This window comes from Zootoca vivipara, chromosome 14 (genome assembly GCF_965207765.1).
Source record: "Zootoca vivipara chromosome 14, rZooViv2.hap1.1, whole genome shotgun sequence".
Classification (NCBI taxonomy): domain Eukaryota; kingdom Metazoa; phylum Chordata; class Lepidosauria; order Squamata; family Lacertidae; genus Zootoca; species Zootoca vivipara.
Genome location: NC_142597.1, coordinates 10,975,685 through 10,987,763, shown reverse-complemented (window position 1 = coordinate 10,987,763; position 12,079 = coordinate 10,975,685).

Sequence of the window (12,079 nt, the reverse complement as noted above, 5' to 3'; positions counted from 1 at the left end):
GCAGAAAGCGAGGAGGAATTAAAGAACCTTTTAATGAGGGTGAAAGAGGAGAGCGCAAAATATGGTCTGAAGCTCAACATCAAAAAAACCAAGATCATGGCCACCGGTCCCATCACCTCCTGGCAAATAGAAGGGGAAGAAATGGAGGCAGTGAGAGATTTTACTTTCTTGGGCTCCTTGATCACTGCAGATGGTGACAGCAGTCACGAAATTAAAAGACGCCTGCTTCTTGGGAGAAAAGCAATGACAAACCTAGACAGCATCTTAAAAAGCAGAGACATCACCTTGCCGACAAAGGTCCGTATAGTTAAAGCTATGGTTTTCCCAGTAGTGATGTATGGAAGTGAGAGCTGGACCATAAAGAAGGCTGATCGCCGAAGAATTGATGCTTTTGAATTATGGTGCTGGAGGAGACTCTTGAGAGTCCCATGGACTGCTAGAAGATCAAACCTATCCATTCTTAAGGAAATCAGCCCTGAGTGCTCCCTGGAAGGACAGATCGTGAAGCTGAGGCTCCAATACTTTGGCCACCTCATGAGAAGAGAAGAATCCTTGGGAAAGACCCTGATGTTGGGAAAGATGGAGGGCACTAGGAGAAGGGGACGACAGAGGACGAGATGGTTGGACAGTGTTCTCGAAGCTACGAACATGAGTTTGACCAAACTGCGGGAGGCAGTGGAAGACAGGAGTGCCTGGCGTGCTATGGTCCATGGGGTCACGAAGAGTCGGACACGACTAAACGACTAAACAACAACAAAGATAAAGGTTCACAAAGGTTTCAAAAACCATATACGGTAATCAGAAAATCATTGTACAATGTTTGGATTAGGTATAAGGATTTGTTAGAAAGGAAAACACCCAGGTGGATTTCACCATTGGACGCCAAGGCCCACAAAAGGTTAAATATGGAAACCAAGTGGTTGAAATATAAAGACATTTTGATGGAAGGAGACCAATTTAAGTTAAAAATGTATGAACAGTTGAAAGATAATTTAGATGATTGGTTTCAATATTATCAGATTAACGAAGTGTTTACAATGGATAAGAAAAACACAGGTTTTCGATCGGAGAAATCCAAACTGGAAACGGAATTGTTAGAAACAGAAACAAAAAATCTTTCCAATATGCATAATTTATTACTGGAGTGGCATATGAAAGATGAACAAGTGAAATCTGTAATGTTTGATTGGGCAAAGGATGTGGGGCAAAATATTATGTTGGAGTATTAGGAGAAGATGTGGAAAAAGGGTATTAAGTTCACAGCATGTAATATTTTGAGAGAAAATATGGTGAAAATGATGTATAGATGGTATTTAACACCGGTTAAATTAGCTAAAATTTATCACACACATGATAATAAATGCTGGAAATGTAAAGATATGGGAGGAACCTTTTACCATATGTGGTGGACTTGGCCCAAAGTAAAAGACTTATGGGAAAAGATTTATAATGAATTAAAGGTGTTGAAAAACACATTTATTAAGATTTTTACTTGGTGTAGTAGGGGAATAAATTCCCAAAAAAGATGTTACTTTTTTCTGTATGCCACAACAGCAGCAAGAATATTGATAGCAAAGAATTAGAAGACACAAGAATTACCAACAGTGGAAGATTGGCAAATGAAGTTGATGGACTTTATGGAATTGGCCAAACTGACGGGGAGACTGCGTGACCAGAGAGAAGAGTTGGTGGAAGAAGATTGGAAGAAATTTAAGATATATTTTTTAAAATATTACAATATTTGAAATTTTGAATATATTTGGAAGTTGTTATAGGCTGTAGGTGTAGAAGTAGAGATTAGTATTTAAGGAAATTTATGGTAATGGAATTAAGTAAATAATGAGAGAAAATTATGGTAAGGATAAAATATACAATATGGTTAAAGTTCTGATTTAGAAAATTGCTAAAGATGATGTATAATGAAACTCAGAAAGGGGGGATTTGAGGAAGTCACCCTAAAATATTTAAGAAATGAGATTTTGAAAATGATATTTTATTTTATTTTTTATGTGTGTTTTTGTGGGGTTTGTTTATTGGTTATTGAGTAATGTTTGAATGTGTTTGTTTTGTGTTATTATAAAATGAATAAATATTTTTAAAGGAAGGGGAGGCGGTCTCCTCCATTCCTCCTCTCTGGCCAGTCCCTGACACCCTGCAACGTTTGGCGGTGAAAAGCCCACATTTTACGGCACCCGACAAAATTAGCCCTCAGTGTCCTAACCTGAGTCACGGTTTCGCCGAAAACTAAATGTTGTCCGATTCACGCCAAATGCTGGCAAACACCCCCTCCAAAATGGAACAGAGTTATATGAATAAAGGTGGGTCACAAAAATCTTGACCATCAAAGGCCAATATAAAGAGGTACGTCTCCAGCATAAAGCGAAAAGGTGTACAATGAAGATGCTTGAAGCTCTATGGGGAGGAAGTTCCACAATTTTAGGGGCTGCTACAGGAAAATGTCTTCTTCTGGACCACCATTCTCCAAACTTCTGAGGGTGGTGGAATTACCAAAGGAGCCCCATCTGCAAATGCCTGAGAAGGCCAACAGGGTGTGATTAAACAACTGGATGAACAATGAATGCTGTGCATAAATCCAAAAGCACACTGAAAACACAACACCTCCCCACCAAATTATCCTTGCAACTCAATTTTCCTCCTCACAGAGCTACAATTCTCAACACCCTTAACAAACTACAGACCCCAAAATACTTTTTTGTGTGTGGGGTGTGCTTTAAATGTGTACGCTGCCTCAGCTTTATTATCTCATTTATGTAACTCACGCCCCAACAACATCTTTATTTTTATTATTCTTTTGCGCTGCCACATGAAAAATAGCTTTTATTTGCCCGGGACTTCTAATACTGTATATGTGGGTGGTCTTTTCTTTAAACCTAAATTTAAAACAAATACTTTTAAATATCTTGATTGTATTGCTCCTTGAACCTCTTGCGATTATCTTCTTGTTTATTGATTGATATCAATTTTACTGCTTGCATTGGCTTTATGTAAGCCACTCTGGGAGCCAGCTCTACCATTAGGCTAAAGTAAGAGAGCTGGCTTAGCCGAGATTGTTGCCTAAAGGCAGCAAATTGATAGGCATTTATAATTATTGATTTTTTACTCCCAGGGAGAGGCACTTGTAGCATCCTTTCTTGTCTTAGGTGCCAGATTCACTTGGCCAACCTTAGATACCATGAATCATGTCTTGAGGGAGCACACCATTTACTGTTCTGCTTCAAGCCATAAAGAGGCTGTGTGTTGTAGTGGTTAGAGTGTTGGACAAGGACCCGAGAGACTGGGATTCAAATCTCCAGTCAGCCAGGAAGCTCAATGAGTGACCTTATCAGGCATAGCCAAACCTGGCCCTCCAGCTGTTTTGGGACTACAACTCCCATCATCCCTAGCTAACAGGACCAGTGGTCAGAGATGATGGAAATTGTAGTCCCAAAACATCTGGAGGGCCAAGTTTGGCCATGCCTGCCTTAGGTGATCTCTTAGTCTCACCTACCTCACTGGGTTGTTGTGAAGATAGAAAGGGGAGAGAACTATGTATGCTATCTTGAGCTCCAGGGAGAAGGCTATAAATGCAATTGACTGATTGTCTTGGGCTGGCTTGGGCTTTGCTTTCTTGGCTGAAACGCAAGGTAAACATATCTGTGAGGGACAGGGGATATCGCGAAGTCCCTCCCCTCCTAAGTTCAAGCCAATCCCCGAGCACAGGGGGAAGCAGAGAGAGTTCCGATTCCAGTGGGGAAGCAGGAAGTCGTGTCCGAGGCTCAGGCAAGGTAGAGGAGCCAGGGTCCCAGGTGGGACAGGAAGGGGCGAATAAGGGCGGGAGACCCATCCCCCCAACTCCGGAATTACGCAGAAAGAGGAGGGGAAAGAGGATGGGTCTGCCAAAGCTTTTGTGTTGGAGAAAGACGCGCCAAAAGCCATTAGGAGGTTCTGAAACCGACTGACAACATCACTCCGTGTAAATAGCAATGACTTGAGCACTGTAAATACGCAGCACCAATAAAAGAATAAAATGCAGAGCTGCGTAGCGTCGTTACTCTGAAGTAGTCCACTCCGGCCACTGTGACAGCAACCTCCTAATCCTTTTTGGGCTACTTTGGAGTTGCCGGGATGAGCGTGTCAGAGGCGGAGAGATGGCGGCAGATCGCGGAGCAAGCCCAGCAAGAACTGCAACAGCTGTCGCTGCAGGCGCAGGGGGAATTGAAGGCAGCTAAAGAGGAGACTAAGAAGGTCCAGGACGACCGGCTACAACTTGCGGAACAGGTGAGAGCGCTTCAGGAAAAAGAGCAGCAATTAAGGGCGGTGGCGGTAGACCTCCAAAACAAGCTGGATGCAGAGAAAAACAAGGCGGGAGGGGCACCCCAAGTCCAAGTGCTGCCAGGAAGGAGAGCCGGGACCCTAGTAAGCAAGTTCAATGGAGACCCGAGGGAATTTCAGGGCTTTGAGACTGAGATTGTGTATGCTCTTGAGCTGCACCACGATGAGTTCCCTGATGATGAGCACAGGGTAGCGTTTATTGTGGAGCACCTTACCGGGGCAGCCAGGGAGTGGCTAAGACCGTTAATTGCAACAAGGAATCCTTGCATGAAGAATGTCAAACTATTTCTAGAAGGTTTGAAAACGATGTATTCGTCCGATAGTCATATGGATCAGACTAAGGAGGAACTTCATAATTTACGCCAAGGAAATATGACAGTTCGCGCGTATTGGGCGAAATTCACCATGCTGGTGCACAGATTGGGGTGGGAACTTGAGTCCCCCCCAATGCAAGCGGCGTTCTACTTGGGGTTGCATGAGGAGGTGAAGGATGAGCTCTCGAGAGGTCCAAAGCCCAGTAATATGGATCAGCTGAGCAAAGCGGCTCTGGCGGTGGGGGTGAGACAGGAATCCCGGTGGAGCGACAAGCAAGCAACGCGCGCAAAGCGGGCTTGGTTCCCACGGTCGCAGGAGAAGCCACTCCCCCAACAACCCTTTCAAGCCACGCCTGGGGCCAGTCAGGACCAGGAACCCATGCAGATTGATAGCGCGCGTGCGCGGGCTTTTCAAACCCCAGCGGCGCCAAGACGCAAGGAGGGAAGGGGTGGGAATTGCTTTCTCTGCAACTCCCCCCAGCATCTCGTCAGAGACTGCCCACATCGCAGGGAGTGGCAAGGAAAGGCGGGAACGGTTGTGCCCTCCCCCACTGACGCAGCACCACAGCAGGGAAACGGGAAAGCCTGGCTGCAGGAGACAAGGGGCGGCAGCCAGGCACAGTCAGCAGACAACAGCCCCAGCCCACCCACCCGCACAGAGAGGAGCAGAGCCAGCCCACCCCTCCCAGAGCAGGAGTGGTTCTAGAAGTGACGCTCACGCTTCCAAATGGCTATCCCCTGACAGTCCTCGCCCTAATTGACAGTGGGGCGTCAGCGAACTTCTTCTCGAGAAACTTTGCAGAAGAGCACCAGATCCAGCTTCTGCAGCTGGATTTTCCTCTGCACGTGGCAACCATTGACGGCAGAGAGCTGCTGGGAGGGGCCATCACGCATCAAACCCCCCCCCCATGAGAATGACGGTTGGAAGGCACTCAGAGACACTGGCATTCAACGTCACCACCATCTCAGACCCCCCCATCGTTTTGGGCATGAGCTGGCTGGCGCGCCATGACCCCTCCATAAGTTGGCACCAGAGATGCATCACTTTTGGATCGGACTTTTGCCTGGAACATTGCATGCAGCACCAACCAGGGGAGGGGCCTCCGATAGCCACGGTGGCCACCATGCACGTCAAAGGGGGTGAAGCGATACCCAAGCCGTACTGGGACCTGCAGGAGGTCTTCAGCGAAGCGGAGTCCGACCACCTACCCCCACACAGGCCTTTTGACTGCCAGATCAACCTGGTGCCAGGGGCAACTATACCCCCAGCCAAGCTGTACGCCATGTCAGACCAGGAACTGGAAGATCTGCGCGCTTTCATCGACAAGAACCTCAAGCGGGGGTTCATCAGAGAAAGCAAGGCAGCAGGGGGCAGCCCGGTCTTCTGGGTGGACAAGAAAGACACGCAACAGCGCCGTCTGGTGGTGGATTTTAGACGCCTGAATTCAGTGACAGAGCCAGTGGCTTTCCCCATGCCCAGAGTGGATGATCTCCTGACAGCGGCACGCAGGGGCAAGATTTTCACCAAGCTAGACCTGAGGGGGGCGTACAACTTGATCAGGATCCGGGAAGGCGATGAATGGAAAACCACGATGTTCACGCCTCTGGGCTCTTTTGAATATCTGGTGATGCCCTTCGGGTTGCAAGGGGGCTCAGCATGCTTCCAGGCCTTCATGCACCACGTCCTGGGGTCCCTCCTCTTCAGGAAATGCTTGGTCTTCCTGGATGACATCCTTATTTACTCCAACGACCCAGTGCAGCACGTGAAAGATGTCAGGGAGGTGTTGCAGCGCCTGAAGGAGAACCACCTGTATGTGAAGCTGGAGAAGTGCAAGTTTCACACCAAGGAGGTGGACTTCCTGGGCTACAAGCTGTCAGACAAGGGGCTGGCGATGGACAAGGACAAGGTGCAGGCCATCCTGGACTGGCACAGCCCCAGGACTCGCAAAGATGCCCAACGCCTACTAGGCTTCGCCAACTTCTACAGGAAGTTCATCAAGAACTTCTCTCGCGTTACGGCTCCCATCACTGACTGCCTGAGAGGCAAGCAGAAGTTCAGGTGGACACCAGAGGCGCAAGCAGCGTTCGAAAGCCTCAAGAGGGTGTTCGCCTCAGACCAGAACCTGTTCCACGTGGTTCAGGACGCGCCCCTACGCGTGGAGACAGATGCTTCTGATAAAGCTGTGGGCGCCATTTTGTTGCAACTGGACGCCAACCGAGAGTGGAGACCCTGTGCCTTCTTCTCCAGGAAATTGACTCAGCCAGAGCGAAACTACACAGTGTTTGATCGGGAACTTCTGGCGATCCACGCTGCGTTCCAGCACTGGAGACACTTCCTGGTGGGCGCCAAGCACCCCATCCAGGTGTGCACAGACCACAAGAACCTGGAGTTCTGGAGAACTGCCAGGGTGCTCAACCAGCGGCAGATACGGTGGGCAGAGTTCTTCTCGAACTTCAACTTCTCCATACACTACATCCCGGGAGAGCAGAATGTCAGGGCGGATGCCCTCTCCCGCAAGCCAGAATACATGGAGGAGGAGGCGCCACCGGCACCCAGGCACATTTTCCCCCCGTCAGCATGGTCCTGCGGAGCAGCAGTGGTGAGCGAGGCAGAACTCACAGCACTGACGGCAGCGGATGAATTTGCCAACCGCATCTGCAGAGAACTGAGAAGGGGGGGGAGCAGGCAAAAGACTTTGCAGAACGCAGGGGGCTGCTTTTCTACAAGGGTGCACTGTACCTGCCCACCACCCAGCTTAGACGTACGGTCCTCAAGCAGATGCACGACAACCCAACGGCGGGTCATTTTGGGAGGGACAAAACCACTCACCTAGTCATGAGACACTTCTGGTGGCCAGGGGTGCGGGAAGATGTTCGAGACTATGTACGGGGCTGTGACACCTGCCAGCGGGCAAAGGTGGTCAGAGCAGCGCCACCGGGATTGCTGGAGCCCTTAGCCACGCCACACAGGCCGTGGGAAGTGGTGTCCATGGACTTCATCACAGATCTGCCTTCTTCCAGGGGCAAGACCGCAGTGTTGGTGGTGGTGGACCTCATGTCCAAAATGTGCCACTTTATACCGTGTGCCAGGGCGGTCTCGGCAGAAGAGACAGCCAAACTGTTTGTGGATCACGTATTCAGACTGCATGGATTACCCTTAAGGGTTATTTCGGATCGTGGCCGCCAATTTGTTTCCAGGTTCTGGCGGCGGCTCATGAACCTCCTGCAGGTGGAGGTCAGCTTGTCGACGGCTAGACACCCGCAGACCAATGGACAGGCGGAGAGGGTCAACGCCATTCTGCAGCAGTACCTGAGATGCTACGTCAGCCAGAGGCAAACGGACTGGGTGGATCGCCTGCCACTGGCAGAATTTGCCTACAACAATGCGGTGCACGTCTCCACAGGGGTGTCGCCCTTTAAGGCCAATTACGGGCGTGACCTCAGATCTTTCCCTGAGAGGGAGGGGGAGGAGGAGGAGGAGGGCCCACAGGCTGAGGATTGGGCAGAGGAACTGGAGACGGTGCACCAGCAGCTCAGAGAACACTTGGAGAGAGCCAAGGAAGCGTACAAGAGGGGGGCAGATCGCCACAGGCGACCGGGGGAGGTCATTAGGGTGGGGGACAAAGTTTGGTTGTCCTCGGAGGGCCTTCCCATCAGAGGGCGATGCAAAAAGCTGGCGCCCAGAAGGTTGGGCCCCTTCACGGTCACGCAACAGGTCAACCCGGTGGCATACAGGCTGGCACTGCCAGAGGACATGAGGGTGCACCCAGTGTTTCATAGATCGCTGCTGTCACCGTACAGGGAAAGCAGCAGGCTCCGAGACAGCGAACAAACCCCTGAGGGAGGGGGGGAGAGGGAAGGCAGGGAGCAACTCAATGAGGCCACAGCCATCCTGGATTCAAGGTGGGGGGTGGGGGGCCTGGAGTACCTCATGGCATGGGAGGATGCTCCACCGTCCCAGAATGAATGGGTCCCAGCCACTCAGATACAGGAGGAATTCCTGGTAGAAGAATTTCACGCCCTTTTTCCCCATAGACCCAAACCCTGGCACATGGAAAGGGAGGGGGAGGGGGAGGAAGCACGGGAGAGCAGTTCACCATGGCGCTGGGAAGCGGAGTTTGAGGAACCAGAGGATGAGGTATGGGTGTCACCGAGATCCACCCAGTCAGAGGAAGGAGCAGATTGGCAGAACATTTTTACCCCCACCAGCTCTGACGCCACAGACTTTTTGGGATTCCCGTCCTCCCAGGCGGAAGGGGGGGGGCTTGCAGGACTGGGGGGAGGTGTTCACACCAACGGGCTCGGAAAGCACTGAGTTCTTAGGCTTCCAGTCGTCACCGACACCTGGGGGGGACCTGGGGAGGGGTGAAGGAGAGCTTGGGAGGGGGGTGGATGTGAGGGACAGGGGATATCGCGAAGTCCCTCCCCTCCTAAGTTCAAGCCAATCCCCGAGCACAGGGGGAAGCAGAGAGAGTTCCGATTCCAGTGGGGAAGCAGGAAGTCGTGTCCGAGGCTCAGGCAAGGTAGAGGAGCCAGGGTCCCAGGTGGGACAGGAAGGGGCGAATAAGGGCGGGAGACCCATCCCCCCAACTCCGGAATTACGCAGAAAGAGGAGGGGAAAGAGGATGGGTCTGCCAAAGCTTTTGTGTTGGAGAAAGACGCGCCAAAAGCCATTAGGAGGTTCTGAAACCGACTGACAACATCACTCCGTGTAAATAGCAATGACTTGAGCACTGTAAATACGCAGCACCAATAAAAGAATAAAATGCAGAGCTGCGTAGCGTCGTTACTCTGAAGTAGTCCACTCCGGCCACTGTGACAATATCTAAAGCAAAAAATAAATCCTGCAACTGCCTTGAACTCACCAGGTGAGTTCAACCTCCTTCCCCTCTTCCTTATTTTCAGTATGGAGATTAAAAAGACTCACTACCTTTTAAGGATCACTGCAATGATGATCCCAAACCTTGAGCAGGGATTTATTAGGACCAGCCACAGCTCCCGAATACCCATAGCCAGAAGCAGCCAGGCTGGACATTAAAGCGAAACAAAGGTGCAGAACCCCCAAAGTCTGCCATTGGAAACCGTCGTAAAACTGGAGTGTGTGAGCTGAGTTCTGTAGACTAATAAAGAAGAATACTGTATTATGCTCTGCTAAGAGGTGTCAGGCTGCACCGAGGATTACTGGGACAAAGCAGCAATGAGGACCATACCCCCATTGTTATAATTCATTTATTCTTCTGCAAATGTAAAACCTAGCAGTTGGTACTCTGTCTCAGCCCACTTGAAACACACCTTTTCCCTTGTGAGTCAGAGAACAGAAGGTGAAAAACATGGTACTCTTTAGTAGGTCAAAAGTGAGAGAATGCGAAGCAAGTTAAATAATCTGAAGGAAGTTAAATAATCTGAAGGCTAGCATACCTGCCAAGTTGCTGTCAGAGAAATAAGGGACCAGGCCGGAAACAGCAGACCGGAAGTAGAGCTGCCACCATTTTGGAACTGGGCGGAGCATGCTCAGAAGTGACTTTTGATGCTGCTTTGCCCAGTTCCAAAATGGCCACCGCGCCAGAATAAACCGCGGGGGGGGGATCCATTTTTTCAGCTAGGAACAGCTGGAAAAACGGGGATTTTCCGGGGAAAACGGGAGACTTGGCAGCTATGAAGGCTAGGCCCAAAGCTGAATGTTTTGTGGTTGCCTGAGGGTAAACAGAGAATCATCGGAGGACAGCCAGAACATAAATACAGTTGCCTTAATATTATTATAAAGTTATTTACCAATATGTATTATATATTAATCAAACAAAGCTTAGTGTTATAAAATGAAAAAAAAGGCCTGGTGCTTGTCAGTTATCCAACATCAGGGCATTCGTGGGCCACTACTCTAAAAAGATCTGTGAGCAAATTTACATCTTAGTAGGCAATTCAGAAAAATTCTGCCTGTGCACCTATTTCTATTCCCACATATAAGCTTTAAGAAAATAAAATAAAATGTAACATTCAAGGGAAAGGCTTAGAATGCCTTTTAAGGGGGCAGGGCCCTCCTCACCAGCCCCCAACCCCAATCTGTTGGGCTCGAAGAAGCTGGTACAAATGCTAATTTTTAGATTGCCAATTTGCCACCTTTGTTAGGTTTCTACCAGGAGATGTACGGGATTGATCCTGAGACTGTCTGCTTGCACAGTGTGTGTTCAGATATTCAAAGTTGAGCAGTAAATTGAAGATTACACATCAACAGTCCATGGCTGTGAACAAGTAGGGTATAAGATACAGCATGTGTACTATTTGGGTTAGGGAAGGGCCATAGTTCATTGGTAGTGCATCTGCTTTACACACAGAAGGTATAGGAGAGAAACCTCCCACCCCCATCTGAAATCCCAGAGAGCTGCTGCCAGTCAGTGTAGGCTATATTGAGCAAGATCAAACCATGGTCTGACTTAGAATAGGGCAACTTTTTTTTATTCCCTTGTACTGCCCGTAAGTCCATCCCATTTAAAATACTGCACAGTATTCTACCAGCATATCGGAGCTTTTTCCACCAACACATTTTTCATGACATCCACCTTTGCATTGAAGCTTCTGCCAAATCTTACAGAAACCTCAGCTTTTGGATCAGGGTTCCCAAACTAAGGCCCGGAGGCCAGATGCGGCCCTTCTAAATCCGGCCCGCAGACGGTCTGGGAATCAGCATGTTTTTACATGAGTAGAATGTGTCCTTTTATTTAAAATGCATCTCTGGGTTATTTGTGGGGCATAGGAATTTGTTCTTTTTTTTCTTCAAAATATAGTCCGGCCCCCCACAAGGTCTGAGGGACAGTGGACCGGCCCCCTGCTGAAAAAGTTTGCTGAACCCTGTTTTGGATCATCACTATCGGACTTCACCTTAAATCTATGAACTAGCAGGAGGGGACTTTAAATCTAAGTTGAACTGTATTGAAGACTCTCCCCCAAAAATGAGACTCTCAATTTTATTGGCTGATGGTAGACATTACTACCATGCGATGTGACAGCTTTAAGCGGGCAAGCAAATGGGCAAATTCTATACCAGTTGCTAGGGAACAACACTAGGATAGGATTATTGCCCCCCTGGGTCACGCTTGACAGCTTCCCAAGAAGAACGTGGTCGGCTCCTGTGCATATCAGAGTGATGCAACTAGATGGATCTCTTGCCTGATCCAGCGGAGCTAGAGGTACCTTGGTCCTCAAACTTATTCTGTTCCGAAAGTCTGTTTCATAACCAAAGTGTTCCAAAACCAAAGCACGCTTTCCCATAGAAAGCAATGCAAAATGGATTAATCTGTTCCAGACTTTTAAAGACAACCCCTAAAGCAGCAATTTAACATGAATTTTACTATCTAACGAGACCACTGATCCATAAAATGAAAGCAATAAACAATGCACTGCAGTCACACAATCAATCAATCAATCAGTAGCTGAAC